Below are 20907 nucleotides of genomic sequence, written 5' to 3'. Positions count from 1 at the left end.
TTCCCTCCCTTGTTTACTGCCTTATCCTGTATATTAGCATTACTACATGTTTAATAATTATGTACTGAGAAAATCATTATTTGCCATAAATATAACACCATCAGTATAGAGATCAATTTGTGTTAAAACAAAATGTGACTGTTTTTACATTTTTGCATGATCATGACTTTCTAGGCAAAATGTACTGGCAACCCAAGTTAAAAAAAAAAAAATGAGGAAGAGACAAACAAGTCTTGGAAATTAAAGATAAAAACTCTAGGGAAATTTACAAATTCATCATCTCTAGAGCCATTCATTTACATAACAACAGGTAATCAATTTCTGACCCATTCATTTACATTTTAAAGAGTTGAAGCAACTTAGGGACCTTTTTGTACACTTTCTAGAGGGGATTTGTTTACATTAGAGAACAAAGCTTTCTCTTCTTTCTCAAGAAGGGAAGGAAAAATATGTACAAATTGCCCCATATAAGTTTGGAGATTTTGTAAGTGTGGAGCTCCAATCCTGTACTGCAGATGCCTTCTATATGTGCAGGTTACTTCTGTAGAAATGAAACATGCAGAACCTGTGTTAAGATATTCTATAAGTAAATAATATATTTAACCTCTGATTCATAAACTTTGTTTTTACTGTCAGATTTTTAAAAATAAATATAAATATAAAAAAATCAATTTAGGTAAAGAAGGTGGAATCTTGTCATAAAAAAAAAAACAAGGGCCCGTTAGCTAATAGATATTGGTAGCAAGCATACTGACTAAATCATTTAGCCAATTGGTAATATGTAGTTCTCCTCCTTTTTCTTTAAGGAGGAATTGAGAAGATGTTTGCTATGTGGGAAGTAGCATTAATACAAGGAGCTGAATTGTTGCTGCTGGTTTTCACTTTCTCCTCCAAAGAGAAGTGAAAGATTATTTAATTTCTACAGCTGGAACATGGTTTTGGGAAGCTCAGCTGCTGTTCTTCAACCTGAAAGGAAATGTGTCTCATTCACTGACACAGATACAAGTTTTTCCATGTTCACCTGATCTCTCACTACTCTTCTACAGAGGACTTTACTACTTTAAAAATTAGGGGTGAGTCCAAGGTCTCACTGTGGATATCATAGCCCATATTTGGAAATTTCAAGCAAAGGAGGAGTTTAATTCTTATGGCTGTTTTGGATACTGGCACACGAATGTCCATTCTCTTATGGGTAGTGGGTACAGAGGTGGCTAAAGGTGCCAAGAAATGTAGGCTGGAACCATGGTAGGATCTGACCGGGCACAGTAAATAATCCCTTGGGCCCTGGTTACTCCAGATGCACAGGCCTAAAAACTCTGTGTCAAGTAGTCAAAAAGGAGAGAAAGAGAGCATGTGTGCCCAAGACAGTGTACAAGCACGCTCACTCTTCTGTTGCTTAAGTAATCTCTTGGAGAGCTTCTGCCACTTCAGTTCCACCTTTGCATTACAAATTTTCCAGCCAGGAAAATAACAGGATCACAGGATCTTGTGGCAGCTGTGAGTTTATCTCTAAAACAATAAAATAATGGCTTTGAGCAAAACTTGTTGTGGAGAAAAAAAATAATTAAATGTTTTATTGTAGTGTTTCATTGCTTCTGTCTTTGAGTATATGTTAGGAATTGATGTGTTATGTTATTTGCTTGTTATTTTCCATCTCATAAGCTCCAGAGTAGACTATCCCAATAAAGCAATAGGGGAAAGTTGTAATTACACAAGTGAGACACACTCCTCTGCCCTTTACAAGCAGCAGGTAGTTTGGATTTAATACAAGTGCCTCTAGTCTCTAAGGTCTGGCAGTCTCGCAGTTCAAATTCTATCTCTTTTGCTCCTAACCAAGAAAAATGGAAGCAGCTATAGATACCCCCTTTTGGAGTTCTGAACTTGAGGTCTGACTAACTGAGAGACATATCCGTTTTCAAAGAACAGCTATTGGGTTGATAATGAGCCTTTGTTGAAATCCAATGCCTAACTCATCCAGGCTTAATTATTCTCCAGTCTGAGATACCCCCTTTTGACTATGTAATTGACACGGTGGAATGGTCTCAGCAGAGTCTTCCTATTCAATTGGATATGCTATGATAAATAATGTCGCTGCCTGACCCCATAAGCATCTCAGTTTTACGTTAGAATTTAGCAGCTATTACTCTTCTCCTTTCCTACATGTGACTGTGATCTTTTGACGTTAAAATTATGTACTAAATGATTGGAAACAAAAGATGATTACCCAGTAAGGTAAAATAAAATAAATTTTATAAAAATTCATATGGCAACTGTCCTCAAAGTCAGCAGTATTTTTTTAGTTTCTTCTTTTCCATTTAGATTATAAACTTGGAATACAAAATAAATATGGTTGGCTTAACATTTTCTAGGTTATTCTAAAATAAATGCAATTTGAAATGTTGCTTGTAAAATAAAAAGAAAAATGCAATTGTAATCAGTGTTAAATATTGACCAAAGCTTTAAAGGCTTGTTAGTAGACAAAATGACATGGCAATAACTTTATTGATTGGCAATCATTCATACCTCCATCCACTCAACTATTCAAGGAGCATCTGTAATGTGCAACATAATCATTAATGTGCCAGCCTTGACAAACATGGAGATGGATAAGTTATAGCCATTATTTCAAGGAACTCACAACCAAATAAGAAATACAGCATTGAAAGAAGTACTGGATAATTAAACATAAATTTGGTGAAATTTGTCTTACCATACACATGAAAATCAATATTAACAAAATTAATACCATCAAATACAGCAAAAGAAATAATATTTAATTATACCAAAAAGAGACGGGAGAAAAATAATGAATAGTTAAGGTCAATGACTCTTTCAAAGACAGTCTTTTCAATTTTCCATGAATTGTGACATTGTGTAAGAATCATCCACTGTTTTCCCTTTATCTCCTCCCTTTTCTTTCTTTCACTCCTAGGATTTGCTAGGAAACAAAACAAAACAAAACAAAAACCTGACTTCATATTCTAATTACCTTGAAAGCTGTTCTTAACAACAAATGCAAATAAGGATTTCATCAATTTGCAAGAAGTGCAAGTTCTAATCCTCAAATTCATGAATATATTAGCTTACACAGTGAAGAGAAATTAAGGTTTTAGATAAAATTAAGGTTGTTAACCAGTTGACTTTAACTAGAGAGATCATCCTTTCTTATTTAACTGAGTACAATATAAACTCAGAAGTCCTGAAAAGTGGAAGTGAAAGTCAGAGGAATTGTGACTGCACAAGAATGGTCACAGAAAGGCCGTGCTGCAGACTTTGAAGATAAAATAATGGGATCATGAGCCAAATAATGTATGAGACCTCTAGAAACTGTAAAATACAAGATAATGCATGCCCCACTAAATTCTACAAAAAGTAATAAGTCTTGTCAAGACCTTGATTTAAGCCCATGGAGACACTACAGAACTGTGAGATAATCCATTTGTATTTTTTAGACACTAAATTCATGGTAATTAAAGCAGCCAGAAAAAACTCATTCAAAAGAAGAGAGTTTCATAAGATTCATTTAAACAGAATAATCTTAATCTTTGTGGCAAGTAAGTACAAAACAACTCAGAAAACTCTTGAGAATGTTGCTTTTGTATATTAAGAGACTACAGGAAAAAGAAGAGTTCTTTCAGAGAAATCTCTCTAATAAAATAATCCATTCTGTTCTAAATAACACACTGATTTTTATTCAAAGCTGATTTAGGGGGAGTCCATAAAGTGAAAGCAAGTTTATTAGGAAAGTAAAGGACTAAAAGAATGGCTACTCCCTAGGCAGAGAAGCCCTGAGAACTGCTGGTTGCCCATTTTTATGGTTGTTTTCTTGATGATATGCTAAACAAGGGCTGGATTATTCATGACTCCCCTTTTAAGACCATGTAGAGTAACCTCCTGACATTGCCATGGGATATGGTTTGGCTGTGTTCCCACAAAAATCTCATCTTGAATTCCCACATGTTGTGGGAGGGACCTGGTGGGAGGTAATTGAATCATGGGGCCAGGTCTTTCTCATGCTGTTCTCATGATAGCGAATAAGTCTCACAAGATCTGATGGCTTTATAAGGCAGAGTTTCCCTGGAAAAGCTCTCTCTTTGCCTGCTGCTATCAATGCAGGACATGACTTGCTCTACCTTACCTTTCACCATGATTGTGAGACTTCCCCAGCCATGTGGAACTGTAAGTCCAATAAACCCTTTTTCCTGTATAAATTACCCAGTCTCAGGTATGCCTTTATAAGCAGCATGAAAACAGACTAATACAGTAAATTGGTACCAGGAGTGGGGTGCTGCTGAAAATATACCCAAAAATGTGGAAGCAACTTTGGAACTAGGTAACAGGCAGAGGTGGGAACAGTTTGGAGGGTTCAGAAGAAGACAGGAAAATGTGGGAAAGTTTGGAACTCCTAGAGACTTGTTGAATGGGTTTGACCAAAATGCTGATAGCAATATGGACAATAACACCCAGGTTGAAAAGGTCTCAGATGGAGATGAGGAACTTGTTGGGAACTGGAGCAAAGATGAATCTTGTTATGTTTTAGCAAAAAGAATGGCAATATTTTGCCCCTGCTCTAAAGACTTGTGGAACTTTGGACTTGAGAAAGATTGTTTAGGGTATCTGGTGAAGAAATTTCTAACCAGCAAAGCATTAAAGAGGTGTCTTGGGTGCTGTTAAAAACACTCAGTTTCAAAAGGGAAACAGAGCATAAAAGTTTGAACAATTTGCAGACCGACAATGCAATAGAAAAGAAAATCCGATTTTCTGAGGAGAAATCCAAGCCAGCTGCAGAAATTTGCATAAGTAACAAAGAGACAAATGTTAATCTCCAAGAAAATGAATGGGGAAAATGTCTCCAGGGCATGTCAGAGGTCTTCATGGCAGCCCCTCCTATCACAAGTCCAGAGGCCTAGGAGGAAAAGATGGTTTCATGGGCCGGGCCCAGGATCCCATTGCTAAGTTCAGCTTAGGAAAGTGGTGCCCTGAATCCCAGCTGTTCCAGCCATGGCCGAAAAAGGCCAAAATAGAGCTCAGACTTGGTAGAAGTCTCAAGCCTTGGTGTTGAGCTTGTGAGTGCCCAGAAGTCAAGAACTGGGGTTTAGGAACCCCCACCTAGATTTCAAAGAATATATGGAAATGCCTGAATGTCCAGGCAGAAGTTTGCTGCAGGGGCAGTGCCCTCACGAAGAACCTCTGCTAGGACAGTGTGGAAGGGAAATGTGGGGTCAGTGCCCACACAGAGTCCCTACTGGGGCACCACCTAGTGGAGCTGTGAGAAGAGGGCCATCATCCTCCAGACCTCAGAATGGCAGATCCACCAATGGCTTTCACTGTGCACCTGGAAAGGCCACAGACACTCATCACCAGCCCATGAAAGCAGCTGGGAGGAAGCCTGTACCCTGCAAAGCCCCTGGGGCAGAGTTGCCCGAGACCATGGGAACCCACCTCCTGCATCAGCATGACCTGTATGTGAGTTATGAATTCAAAAGAGATCATTTTGGAGCTTTACGATTTGACTGCCCTGCTGGATTTTGGACTTGTGTGGAGCCTGTAGCCTCTTTGTTTTGGCCAATTTCTCCTATTTGGAATAGCTGTGTTTACCCAATGCCTGTACCCCCATTGCATCTAGGAGGTAGCTAACTTGCTTTTGGTTTTACAGGCTCATAGGCAGAAGGGACTTGCCTTGTCTTGGATATGACTTTGGACTGTGAACTTTTGAGTTAATGCTGAAATGGGTTATTACTTTGGGGGACTATTGGGAAGACATGATTGGTTTTGAAATGTGAGGACATGATATTTGGGAGGGGCTATGGGTGGAATGATATGGTTTGGCTCTGCCCCCAAGCAAATCTAATCTTGAATGCCCTTATGTTGCGGTAGGGACCTGGTAGGAGCTAATTGAATCATGGACAGGTCTTTCTCGTGCTGTTCTCATGAAGTGAATAAGTCTCGTGAGATCTGATAGATTTATAAGGCGAAGCTTCCCTGTACAAGCTCTCACCAGGACAAGGATACACCAGGTAGAAGTGCAGAAAAGGGTTGCCTCTAGAATAGCTAAGGGGCCTGGCTAACTCCACATGTCCCTGGACTTATTTAGAACCTCATGCTCCAAAGTAGGTAAAATTGAACAATTTTCAAAAGTCAAACAAGTAGTTTATGACCATAAAGCATTTAGTGAACTTAATATCTGACCCAATTTAGACCAATTGTTGACGTTTTTGAAGATATTATTTTATCAATAATCTTTAAAACTCTTTATATCCCACAGATTACTTAAGTAACATGAACTAAAAGACATTACACTTTTTACTTTCTGACAAAATGTTTGATTTAAACACTTATTTTTAAACCAATTAATCAAAGCTCTTTTATATCACACACACAACACATATGAATACACAGACAGAATAAGATAAAGGACTTATCTCCTAAGCAAGGAACTGAACTCTGAGCCTTGGTCTCTGTTGTGAAAAGAGAAAACACTGACACATGGTTACAAGTTCAAGCTCCCAAGTACGTGACTGACCAATTTGCTGGCCTGTCTTGAAAAGCAGGCTTACAGGTGTCCCAAGCCCATGTTCTGTCCTAAGGTACCCCTCATTATGATGGAACAATACAGGAAGACACACAAAGCACACGAATTGGCTACAGTTCGAGATTACCCTCACAAATCCTTTTTTCTGATTAAAACTTTATGGAGTAGACAAACGGTGATTTTTACCATTTAACCAGTTTGCACAGGGAGACAGACAGACAGAAAGGAAACAAGGTCTTCATGACCTGTATTTTGTGCTGACCTCCTATCTCATCCTGTGAGTTGGATTGCCTTAACCATCTGGGAATGCAGCCCAGGAGGTCTCAGCCTCATTTTACCTAGCTCCTCTTTAACATGGAGTTGCTCTGGTTCATGTGCCCCCTCACAGACATAGCTGAATCCTAGTCAGAACCTTAGAAATGGAAAAAAAGAGATCTTGAGACCAAGGCCTAGGATACACCCTCAACTCATTTTCTGTTGATTCTACGTGTAGAGCTTGGACCTGTATTGCTAGCAACACTGTAGCTTGCTGAAAGGGAGGCAGTTCTAGGTGTTGAGACTTGAAGGAGGCAACCCCACTAACATTAATTTTTGTCATTTATATAAAAACAATTTTTGCTGTCATGAAATCTTGTCATATCTGTTGTAAAATACATTTACGTAATCCAAATGCCTTGCTTTCTAAGTGTGAATCTCAGTAATTTATTAACTTTTCATCCCTAATCCTTTCTACAATGTGTTTCTGGATGACTTTGTGTACAGAAACATTACTACTATTGTAGCAAATGAGACTATGTTATCAAATACAGTACGTATGAGTCTTTGCTGTAATATTATTTTCATGAGTATTATGGCAATGATAATTACTATAGCTAACCAAATTTGAAATGTGCCTGGGAATAATGATTCAAACTCTGGTTAATGCAATTGCTGGTTGTGGCTTTTGAAGCTCATGACATGGAATTCTATTGTTGTTAGATTTACAAGGACTAGTTACTATGCCAAATCATTCCAAAATAAACAAATATCTCCTGTTATCTCCTACTCAGCAACAAGCTGACTAACAATGTGCAGAAAGAGGCAGAAAATTAAGCCTTTGAGAGTGTGAAATTAAGTATCCTCCATCCTACCTTTACTTAGTGACCAGTTACAAGGTGACTTTTAAAAGATCAAATCCACAGACAGATTTTGAATCAGTAAATGTTGATATTTCAGTATTTTCGAAGACAACCAGAAGAGTAAAGCAGTTACCATATTTGGTTCACTTTACTCTCAAAATGATCCTTCCTCCGATATTGTAAACCAGTCAAATGTGTGAAGAATAAAGGAGTAGGAAATAAAGAGGGGATGAAAATGAATTTTTCAGGTGCAGGGAACAAGGAAAATTATCTTCCACAGAGAACAAATTAAATAATTGTATGCTTTTTCCATAATTTTGAGTTATACTTCTGCTTGTTGGTCAGATACATGTGTTTTGCACACAGGATAAAAGTAGAAAGAAGAAAGTAAAATGGCAAATGAAAGAGGGGCTGAGAAAATGAAGTCATCATAGCTTCTATGTCTTTCTCTTCTAAACAAAATCACATTGCAATTTAATTATTAAAGGTTCCTTCTTAGCACTAAAAACAGCCATCGTTTTGCAACCCAAATTCATGCACTTCAGGGTACTACGAAGGCTCTGAAAATGAAATACAGTTTAAATTCTTCTAAATAAAATAAATTATTATTTGTTTTGTTTTATTAAGGCATTTATGATTAAAATACAATTTTCATATTTATAGTATCGATATCATTAGGGAAACACAATTTGCCATAATTTGTGTTTGCATATATAATTATGTGACAGAAAGAATAATTTATGTTTAAATTATCCACAGAGAAACTTTGTTGTACTCTTATTTTTTGATCTGACAACAGTCTTAGACACAGTAGACCAAACCCTGTTTATTTATCTTCTCTTGAATCCCACATCATCTCAGTCTCTTGGCTCTCCTTCCGTGTCACTGTCCAAACATTCCAAATAGTTTTCACTGGCTTCTTCTTCTCTTTGAAATTCTTAAATGCCCATTTCTCAAGGGCTCATTCCTAAGTTGTATGTAATCTCTTGCACACATGATATTCCTACATTCCAATGACTAAAACATGTACACCGCTGACCCTTCTTCACTGAACTACAGATTTTTACATATTACAGAACATCTCCACATGACTGTTATATACACAATGCAAACCTCACAATAAGATGATGGTATTTACCAGTAAAACCTATTCATTCCATGTTCCTCAGAACATGACATGAACCTTTACTCAGTGTTTAATTTTAAAGCAAGAAATTAGCCTTCTTCTCTGTCTTCCAATTCTCTATTGAATACACTAACATTCCCTTGCACGTCCCTCTACCTGTACATCCTAAATAGGTCTACTTCTTTTTCCCTCCGTTTTAACCATGATTACCCAAGTAGCCTGAAAACTATCCTTACTGATTTCTACTTTTTGATACTTCTGAAATGTATTTATTCACACAGTAGTAATAAACATAAAGAATGTGCTTAAATAACCAAATTAAACCACCTAGTGATTTTTTAATGCATTTAAAATAAAATCCAAAATCCTTATCTTGATGCAAAAGTTCTTATGTGGTTGGCCCAGGCCTCCATTTCTGACATTATTCTCTACCCTTCTCTTTCTAATGTATAGTCTCCAGACTGGTAGATTTTGCTGTTGTTGTTGTTGACTTGTTTTTGTTTTCCTGATCCATGATAATATCAAGATTGTTTTCAGATCACCATATATAAAGTTACCTCCAGGCTACTCATTTTTATTCTTTATTACACTTATAATAGTTAATATTTTCTTGCTTGATCAATTCTAATTAATGTCATTGTAAAAGTAACCATTTTAGTGCTCTATTGGCCTTCAGAGGCTGATGGAGAACTGGGGGTGGGTAAAGTTAAAATTGTAATGCATCTGACAGTATTCCTGTGTTATCTAACAAAGAAATACGAATTACATCTCCTTTATTTAGTGGTGTCTGCATGCTTAATTCAACAATATTTATTTTAAGAATGTATCTGCACTGGACTGTGTTTAGGCATTGTTGATACAATGGTAGATAAGACTTGGGGAACTCAATTGTGAAACAGATGTAAACCACATATAGGGAGCATTTTCATCTCAGTTGACAATTAAAGATATAATTTTGTGTCAAAAAGACCAAAACATTGCTTTTACTATATGCTTATTTTCCACTATCATACTTATCCTATAATTACCAGTAACATTTTCTGTTTTTTTATACTTGTAACATAGGAATAAAATCAAACTTTATATAATAAAAATAGTTATTTTGATTAAATCTAGTTAATGTTATTGACATGGTGGAGTTCAATGAGTACAGCCAAAGAAACTTACAAATTGTACATAACATCATCTTATCTGGTTTTATATGTTGTATTCTCCCCAGTGGATACATAATAGAATAATATCCCACTGTGAAAATAATTGTTTATAACAAAGCATCATAGCAATCTGTAAAATGACTATGAATAAATGTAAACTCTGTCATATAAAATCTCATCTAGTTTAAGAGAGTCACATATTATAAGAATATATATATATGTATATATGTATACATACATATGTACCTGTATGTATATGTATTAGTCTGTTCTCGCACTACTAGTAAAGATATACCTGAGACTGGGTAACTTATAAGGGAAAGAGGTTTAATTGACTCACAGTTCTGCAGGGCTGGGGCAGCCTCAAGAAACTTACAATCAAGGCAGAAGGGAAAGCAAGCACGTCTTACATGGCAGCAGGCAAGAGAGTGTTTTTGAAGAGCAAAGGAAGAAGCCCCTTATAAAACCATCAGATCTTGTGAGAACTCAAAATCACAAAAACAGCATAGGGGAAACCACCTCCATGATTCAATTATCACCACCTGGTCCCACTCTTGACACATGGGGATCATTACAATTCAAGGTGAGATTTGGCTCTGTAGCCAAACCATATCAGTACATATACACTGTACCTATATGCATACATGTATGATATGTGTACATATATACATGTGTATGATACAGTGTTATAAATAAAAGCTGATATCTCATGAGGGCAGAGATTTAAAAAATACTTTAAATCTAAAAGGAGCGTTCATTTAGATTAATGTTGAAATCTTGATAGGTTTTCAACTAAACCATTTTATTTGTTAAGAAGAAGAATTTGAGTAGGAAATTCTTTAAAAAATCATTTTTTATGTTTCTATTTGTACAATTGTTCTAAGTAACATTGTAGTAAGTTGTTCACATATGGATCATTCAGCGAACCAGCTACATTAAATTATACAAGTTTTCACTCTCTTATCCAAGAGTTTATTTTTATGACCAATTATAAATTTCAAAGTTTTATGAGCCATTACACATTTCAAGATATTTTTCAGTCTTGGATACATATTTACAAGGGTAAGTTAATGCTCACATTTCATTTTTATAATTGAGAATATTTAGGAATATGTGCTTGCCAAATATTAAAAATATGTATATGAAACTTAGAATTCTGCTCTTTTAATCTTACCACTCTTACCATAGATAACTTTTAAAGAGGCAAGCACTGCCTTGAGGAATCCTGTATTTTGTGAGATAACCAACCATAGAAATTGGTCAGAAAAAAATCTCTTTTTTGTCTATTTCTGTTCACTGTGGAAGATCCTTTACACTTTGAAGGTCTGATGACATTTTAAAATACCAACCTTAACAAATGCAGTTAGCTAGGCATGTTTACCATGTTAAGAAAATGAAACTACAAGTTGAAAGAAGACTTCTCTCTGAAGCCTATGAGCATTATAACTTCTGTGACAGGACAAAGGGGCAGCGAGTATGACACGAGTGCGTGTCTCTCTGACTTCATATTAGGATGAAAAATCTTCAAAAGAAACTGAGACTTGGAATGGTGTCTCCTGTGACCCAGGTTCACATCCCAGTCTTACATGAACAGCATTTGTGAGATTGAGGTGATAACCCAGCAAAAAATTGAAGCAACAATAACAGAAGCCTTGAAAGGTATACTGAGACACTTCCTTCACTTTAAATGTGCTTGCATTTTAAAAAATAAACATTGTGTTTGGTTGATTTCTGAATTAAGTATAATGTATAAACATTGTACATAACTTGAAAAATATAAATATATAAGAAATATTCATCCCTAAGTCTGTAATACAGCAAGTAACACTACATTTTATTCATCTATTTCCTTCAGTCACATCTAGTGATATAAGTATGAGCAAAAACATTTTTTTTCTACTACAAACAATTGCAAATTACATCAAACTCTCTTGTATTTCCTTTTCTTGGATAGAAAAGAGAAGAATTGAAATGTGTGACAGGGTGTTAAATTGGGAGTATCTATTGAATAGCTGAGCTAACATAGAGTAGTCTGTGGTTATTTGTAAGATGGAAAAGATGAGAGGGAAGGATAGGCTGAAGAGAGAGACTCTGAATGAGAGTTGGTGCCGCTTTGTAAATTACTGCAAACCCCTCCATGAAACCCTGGGACCAGACTTGGCTCCAGGGAGCAATGTTAGACTGGGATAATTTAAAACGGATACTTTAAAAGATTTGCTTGATAAATACTACACCAAAACAGTGAGAGTTTACATGGATTAGGATGCCCAAAAATAATTAAAAATTGAGACGGGGACAGAAACTGCCACCTGAAGCCAAGTACTGCCCATCAGAGTCACACATGGAAAGGCCAGGCTGGAAGCAGCTATAAAAATACTCCCTAGGGAACAGCCTCACTTCATTACAGCAGGGATTAAAGAGGAGTTGACCTTTCCGCTACCTTTCCTATCCTTAAATTTTGTAAGTTCTGTTACAGCAGCTTTGGGAGAAGGAGATGGTGGGAAGAATGTGGGAAGAGGGACAAAACCTGCTTCCTCAAGACTAGACAAGGAACTGCTGCCAAGCTCTTGCTGGTGGGGGGAGAAGGCAGGAATGAGTATCATTTTTAAAAAATTATGATTGAAGTTCTGAATAAATATATTTGGATGAGCATTCTAATTTCATAAGCCAGACTATGTGTTTCCAGTTTAAAGTGAACATGAAATTTTACCTTTCCTAGGAATAACCCTTGAACTATCTGAAATTTTCATTTAATGGCAAGGGGAAAAGATAATACCACATTGAATATTGAAGGGACTGTAGGAGACAATATAAAACTATTTTTAATTGCATTATTTGTACCATCCTTATACAGCATGTTATTTGTGATTTCCATAACAGTTTGGCAATACAGCTTTATTTAACCTATGTATTTGAGATTACAAAGAGAAAAAAATTATTTATAATTACACATTAGGTGTTAGAAGTCAACAATGTTCCTGAAATAAGTATGTTCAATGGTGATCCAAATTATTTAATTTGTTTCTAACTTTCTTGCCTATTTTTTTGAAACTCAACTAAAGACATTATCATTTGGAATTATTTAATTTTAAGCACAATTAAGAACTGGGACCTGTATGTCTGTTTTGCAGATTGAAATGAAAAACAGTAATACAGTAAAATAACAAATTTGTTTAGGGCAGGAAAATATTAACATTAAAAAGAACTTGCTTTCATATTAAAAGTACCTGTAAACAGGCTATTGGTTAATGATTAGTAGTGAAGATGCTTTATCAAAAATTGTTTGTGAAGTCATAGAATAAATAAAGAGACTTGTTTTGCCTGAAATATATGAGAGACAGCAAATTCTCCAAATGCTGAACTGGAAACTCTGATACGCCCTTCAGTCAAACTTCTTGTTATGGATAGTTAGATAGGCTTGGGTGGGGGGCAGGAGCGGTCTTTTCTCCCCACACGATTAAGAATGTCAGGTGACGGTTCAGCATTTATCACACTGCCTCTCTAAAAATAATTCACAGCCGGTGCCAGGGAGAGACAACCTCCTCATGATCCACAGCTATAAACATTAAAGGGTTAATTAAACGCAGATGCCAGGGAGAAGCAACATCCTGCCCACGCGCATTAAGAGACAAAATGGCGGAGTAGGAGCACCTAGGTGCACTCTGCCGGAAAAGAAAAGAAAGCCTCAGATGCGCATGCATAGAACTTCCTAAACACACTCTGTGTGCTCAACTTCCACGGGTAAGAAGGGCACTGCGCATGCAGGCAGACCACTTTAAGAATCATGGGAAAGAGTTTGGGAGGCCGAGGTGGGTACATCACCTGAGGTCAGGAGTTCGAGACCAGCCTGGCCAACATGGTGAAACCCCGTCTCTACTAAAAATACAAAAAATTAGCCAGGCGTCATGACGGGTGCCAGTAATCCCAGCTACTCTGGAACCGGAGGCAGGATAATCACTTGCACCCACAGGCGGAGGTTGCAGTGAGCTGAGTTCTCGCCACTGCACTCCAGCCTGGGTGACAGAGTGAAAACTCCTTCTCAAAAAAAAAAAAAAAAAAATCATGGGAGAAAAGTGAAGCTATAAAACTCTAGGATCAAGGTTAAACATGGCCCTTGGCCTTCATGGGCACACTTGGGTCTCTTCCGAGAGAATTTTCCTTTCTTTCCTGTTCTAAAGCCTTTTAAAATAAATATCCACTCCTGCTCTGAAATTTGTCTCAGTCTCTTGTCTCTTTTTCTGCTTTATGTCCCCCAATTGAATTCTTTCTTCTGAGCAGGTAAGAACTGAAGTTGCTGCAGACCTCTATGGATTCATCGCTGGTAACTGAGGATAACTCAGATCTTCCACCAGTAACATTCTGACAGTATTTCCTAAAGTTCTGTAGAATAAATCTAAAAGACACTACACTATAAAGTAATACACTATTCTGGACAAAGCTTCCTGGAAAGAGTGAGAGGAAAGAGAAATTCGTGGACATAGGTCAGTCTCATTTATGATGATGCTTTAAAAGTTTTTCCGTGTGCTAGATGCCTGAGTATTTGTTTGCTATCACTTAATAAGTATTATCAAAAAATTAGATTAAAACAACACATATAAATTCTCTCCCTGTATGTGTGGGTCATGATACCAGGTATGGTTTAGCTACAGCTTCTGCTCAGGGTCTCACAGAACTCCAATTAAAGTGTCAGTGGTAACTGTCCTGTCATCTGAAGCTTACAGTTCTCATTCTACCTCATGGTTGTTGGCAAAATGTATTTCCTTTCAATGATAGAATGCTTTGTGCATGCTATAGATCTCTTCAAACCTAGCAGAAAGTGAGGGAGTGATACTGTGTCTGGAATTGGTGGGTTCTTGATCTCACTGACTTCAATAATGAAGCCACAGACCCTTGTGGAAAGTATTATAGTTCTTAAAGATGGTATTCCAGAGTTTGTTTCTTCAGATGTTGCAATGTGTCTGCAGTTTCTTCCTTCTGGTGGGTTCCTGGTCTCACTGACTTCAAGAGTGAAGCTGCGGACCTTCCTGGGAAGTGTTACAGCTCTTAAGGGCAGCATGTCTGGGTTTGTGGTATCATTGGCCTGAGGAGTGAAGCTGAAGACCTTAGTGGTGAGTGTTACAGCTCATAAAGGCAGCAGTGGACCCAAAAACGGAGCAGAAGCAAGATTTATTGTAAAGAGCAAAACAACAAATTTTCCACAGCATGGAAGCAGACCTCAGCGGATTACTGCTGGATGGCTTGGGCAGCAGGCTTTTATTCCTTTATCTGGCCCCACCCACATCCTGCTGATTGGTCCATTTTACAGAGAGTTGATTGGTCCGTTTTGACAGGGTGCTGATTGGTGTATTTGCAATCCCTGAGCTAGACACAGAGTGCTGATTGGTGCATTTACAGTCCTCTAGCTAGACCTAAAAGTTCTCCAAGTCCCCACTAGATTAACTAGACACAGAGCACTGATTGGTGTGTGCGTTTACAAACCTTGAGCTAGATACAGAGTCCTGACTGGTGTATTTACAAACCCTGAGCTAGACAGAGTGGTGATTGGTGCGTTTACAAACCCTGAGTTAGACACAGAGTGCTGATTGGTGTGTTTACAATCCTTTAGCTAGACACAGTGCTAGACAGAAAAGTTCTCCAAGTCCCCACTAGGTTAGCTAGATACAGAGTACTGATTGGTGTATTTACAAACCTTGAGCTAGGCACAGGGTGCTGATTGGTGTATTTACAATCCCTTAGCTAGACATAAAGTTTCTCAAAGTCCCTACTAGGCTCAGGAGCCTGGCTGGCTTCACCTAGTGGATCCCAAACCGGGAACTGCCCGCCAGTCCTGTGCTGTGCACCCATACTCCTCAGCCCTTGGGCGGTCAATGGGACCAGGCACAGCAGCACAGGTGGTGGCCCTAGTTGGGGAGCCTGGGTAGCCTTGGGTGGTGCAGGAGCCCATGATGGGAGGAGGGGGGAGAGGGCAGAGGAGGGGGCTGGGATAAAGGGGGCAGGGTGTTGGGGTAGGGGGAAGGCTCAAGCATGGTGGGCTGCAGGTCCCAAGTCTTGCCCTGTGGGGAGGCAGCTGAGGCCCAGCGAGAATTTGAGCGCAGCACCGGTGGGCCAGCACTGCTGGGGGACCCTGCGTGCACTCCACAGCTGCTGGCCTGGGTGCTAAGCCACTAACTGCCCAGGCCATTTGGAGTGTGGGGTCTGCTGAGCCCATGCCCACCTGGAACTCGCACTGGCCAGTGAGCACGGCTCACAGCCCTGGTTCCTGTTGGTGTCTTTCCCTCCACACCTCCCCGCAAGCAGAGGGAGTTGGCTCCGGCCTCGGGCAGCCCAGAGAGGGGCTCCCACAGTGCCGTGGCAGGCTGAAGGGCTCCTCAAGCGCCAGCAGAGTAGACCCCAAGGCCAAGGAGGCGCCAAGAGTGAAGGCTGCTAGCACATTGTCACCTCTCAATATTAAGAGTAAGAGACAGAAGAATGGGGAAAGAAGTCTGTTGCTTCCAGTCTTTTACATTCAGTCCTTATTGTATTTTATTTCATTTCATTTATTTATTTACTTTTTGAGATAGGGTCTCACTCTGTCACCAGGCTGGAGTGAAGTGGTGTGAACACAGCTCCAGGAAGCTTCAAGCCCGCAGGCTCAAGTGACCCTTCCACTTCAGTTCCCCAGGAAGCTGGGACTACAGGCATGTGTCACCACTTCCGGCTAACTTTTGTGTTTTTTGTAGAGACTGGGTTTCACCATGTTGCCCAGGCAGACACTGAACTCCTGAGGTCAAGCAATCCTCCTGCCTCAGCCTGCAAAGTGCTGAGATTACAGGCATGAGCCACTGAGCGCAGCCCAGACCCTATTTCAAAGGACTTGTCTGATTTAATCAGACCCAGCTAGGGTAATTTCTCTTTTGATTAGAAACCTTAACTAAATCTGTAAAATATTTTTGCCATACAGCTTACCATAAACATAGGAATGACATCTCATCATACTCAGGGTTTCTGCTCACACTTAAGGGGGAAGAATTACATATGATGTGTATTTCGGGGGCAGAAATGTGAGAACCATCTTCTTTCCATTTCTGCTTTCCAATGGAGTTTAGTATTTTTCCTTATGGTTATTTGTAGGAAGGTAATAATCTGTATCCTCTAGGTTTTGCGTCTAAAATTGGTCTTTTTATGACATAGGGGTTTATACTTAGAGGTATCAGAAGCCACAAAATAAAATTGGAGCCTCTGATTTAAGTGTCAGTTTTAGAAAAAAGTTGAAGAAATGCTAACTCTATGCTAAAACAGTGGAAAATGATAGCATGGGAGATTTTTCACCTGAATCCTACGATTTGAGGGATTCAAACTTTTCTGTTCTAAAAGAGCTTCAGTGATGTTCCCTCCCCTGCCAGGTACCTCAGGGCTGAACATTTACTGATCTTTGCCTTTATGATTATGTTAGCAGAAGAGGGTTAAACTCATTGTACTATATGGGTAGAATAGTCATGTGAGAGATCTGAAACTGTGGTATCTATATAATCATAAAATAAAAAATTTAATGAGGAAACACTATTATTAAGGGAAAACCGCTAAAAATTATCCATAATTTTCAGAAAACATTAAAGAAAATTTGAGGAATTATTTTTAACAAACATTTAGTAGTCAAAAATTTCTAGACAATTATGTCTAGAAAATAATAGCTATCTTGTTGCAACAAAAAACTTAATTGAATCACTTAAAATTAAAGAAATAAAAATTCCAATTTGTATGCTAAGTTCACTGTTATGTCTCATGGGCCTTTTATATATCATTTCAGAGATGAGCCCTTAGGTATCATCAAAAGGCAAAGCAATAATATTTGAGCCTGAATCCTGAGCATTGCAATGTTTAACTTTGTTGATAATATTAATATACTATCCTTCTAATATGAGTATTTTCATCAATACATATGAATTGCAATAGCTTTATTCTAAATGTTTGTGCTTACAGGCAAGAAGATTCATTCAAAAACAACCAAAAAATTCTGAAATACTTTGGCTGGCTCTTGTCTTTTCAATTCACATTTCCTAAATTGCTAGGTGTCTTAATCCAGCTACATTATGACATCTGTGGTCCTCAGAACTGAATTTGGTGCTTTTTTTTTTCATAATTAGCAGATTTTGTTGTTTATTTCTCAATGTAGTTGGCACAATATTTCAGCAAATCCTATCAGGCAACTTCTGAATGAAGAGGTCACTGATGAAATCCATGGGTTGATATATACCAATGCTTAATTACATGGGAAGAGCTAAACATAATTGCTTATCAAAACTTAACAACCCAAAGTAAGAAAATAATCTGATATTTGCAGCATAAAATTTATTCACTCTTAGGCTCTGCCATTGCCTTTATTTGTCCAGAATTTAAGAATATAAAATTGAGAAAAATAAAGTTAAATTTTCTCCTATTAAGCTAATAAAAATTATGATATATTTTTCATATATCAAAATCTCATACATGAACAGATTTTATCTATTATATCAAGCAAAAATTATAATATTTAAAACATAGTATTTTTATTAATTTTAACCTACGTATTTTATTCTAAAATAAATTTCAAAATTAGACATAGATTAAATATCAGAAGTTAAATACCAAGGATATATTAAATGTACAACCCAAATTCTAAAAATTATTATTTTAAATATTGCTACTAATTACTTTGCATATAATAGCTTCAATTTGTGGCTTCATTAAAGAAAATTAAAGAAGAGGTTTCCTCAAATGTATTTCATTACAGTTCATAGTGGATATTGTCAATCATTTCAAGGCTGACTGGCTCTGCCACTTTTAATTTGAAAAAATTAAAAAATAAAACTTTTTTTAAACATCTGTGTGAATGACCTCAACCAGTTAAAATATCTTGAGGCAAATCCATAACCCAAGCACGTGCACACACACACTCACACACACACACACGTATGTTGCAAGCAAATTTCCAGTGCATATCTCATAAATCATTCGATTTCAAAAACTAAACATTATATCTATTTTTAGGTTAATCTGCAAATGGAGAATATATGTTCAATTGAAATTTTATGTGTTATTAACAATTTCTGGGTTTGAATTAATGAAAATGAATTAAGTAAATATACTAGAAGGTAGTTAGACTATAAACTATTTGCATACAATATTTGTTAAACTAGGCTTATACATGTGGTTGAAATGTTGTATATTAAAAAATGATTATCAAATATATCCATACACTATATTCATTCTTAAATGACAACCTTAAATAATAATGGTGAGATTTTGCAAATATTTCTATCAGAAATTTGTAACCTTGCTGTAAAATTATATTACATATGTTTTAAAAACTAATCAAATACATTTTAGCTAGTTTATGCATAAGTATGCTTGTACCTGCTGTACATTGACAAAGTCAAGCTTATTTTTTGTGTCTGAATAAGTGTTTATAAATAAGTCATAGTAAAAATTAAAGACAGTATCCATTACATTTGCATTTATCTGCTATATACTACCTAGAAATCGCTAAAATTAGATGACAACCTGCTGGTTAGTGTTTGGTCCATCAATGCTTAATGTGACTATTGATATGATACGGTTTTTGTAAGCCATTTTATCGCTTGTTTTCTATTTGCTTGCTCTTTTAAGATCTCTCCCTTCTGCTCTATATTCTTGATTATTTGAATATTCTTAGTTATACTTCTCTAATGTTACACTTTGCTTGAAACTTTAGATTTCTGTCAGAGATTTGCTTCTTTTCATGGTTATTTCTACTACAAAAGAAGAGAAAGCAGGCTGGATACTGCTACTTGTTAAGCATCTTATCATCCAGTAAACCTACAATATAGAAATTTCTCCTAATATCCACATAAATAAAAGACATTTTAACCTCTGAAAATAATTTTAAGACATTTTTAACAGTTTTTGATTTACAGGTTATTTCTAATATAATACAGAGGGGTCTTAAATACACATTTAGTGTTCCCTTTTATTAATACCCTACCTTAATATAGTATACTTGTTACAATTAACGAACCAATTTTGATAAATTATTATTGAATAAAGGACATCCTTAATTTGGATTTTCTTAGTTTTTACCTAATCTCCTTTGCTCTTTCAGGATACCACATTGCATTGAGATGTCATGCCTTTTTAGGCTCCGTTTTCTGCAGTATTTTCTCAGACTTTGGCTGTTTCTGATAACCATGACAGTTTTGAAGAGTGCTGGTCAGATAATTAGAATGTCCCACATTAGCATTTGTATGAAGTTTTTCTCACGACGAGACCAGGGTTCTGGAAATATGGGAGAAAAATCACAAAGTAAAGTACCATTTTACTGACATCCTATCGAGGATATATTATGTCCACATCACTTAGCATAGTTGAAGATGATTTTTATCACCTTCCTGCAGTAAGCTTTATCAGCTTTATTTACTGTAAAGTTATATTTTCTCCAACTTTTCATATAGTATTTTTTGGAAGAAAGTTACTATGCATAGCCCACACTTAAGGGGTGAGGAGTCACGCTTCACCTCTTTGAGGACAAGGTATCCACATAAATAAGTTGGAAATTTTCTGCATGGAAACTTTTCTCCCCTGAATCTATGTATGTATTTATTCAATCCTTAATTGATGACAGCATGAATTCATGGATATGTATTTTATTCTTTAGATTAGAATACAATATTGCTTTATTTATTGTTACTCAAATCTTTCCAGGTTTTGACCACTGGGCGCTCTTTAAGTTGGCTCCTGGGTTTTTTTGTTTTTTGTTTTTTTTTAGCATACTCCATAGTTGTGTGAAGAGAGTTTTTTGTTTGTTTGTTTGTTTGTGCACCATTTCCTTAATTTCTGACACTGCAAAATGCTCCAGGTTCCTCTTGAAACTTTCCTGCCCAAATATTGAAGTCAGTCATTTCTCCAGACTCTTGGTTCCTTGGTCCCTTTTATTAAAGAATATTAGAACTCAAGGACATGTTAGGTATTAATATATTTATTGCT

General features: G+C 37.0%; 1 long non-coding RNA gene across 1 annotated transcript in view; it reads right to left on the bottom strand.

The window, feature by feature from the left end:
* LOC103882676 overlaps nt 1-20907 on the bottom strand; it is a 48061-nt gene that overhangs the window by 18259 nt on the left and 8895 nt on the right. Inside the window, exon 2 of the long non-coding RNA XR_002520857.2 lies at nt 20005-20199. This is a non-coding gene — a long non-coding RNA (uncharacterized LOC103882676). The remainder of the gene's footprint in view (nt 1-20004; nt 20200-20907) is intronic.

Source organism: Papio anubis, chromosome 4 (genome assembly GCF_008728515.1).
Source record: "Papio anubis isolate 15944 chromosome 4, Panubis1.0, whole genome shotgun sequence".
Classification (NCBI taxonomy): domain Eukaryota; kingdom Metazoa; phylum Chordata; class Mammalia; order Primates; family Cercopithecidae; genus Papio; species Papio anubis.
The sequence above is the reverse complement of the archived record's forward strand: the minus strand, read 5'-3'. Positions and strand labels throughout refer to the sequence as shown.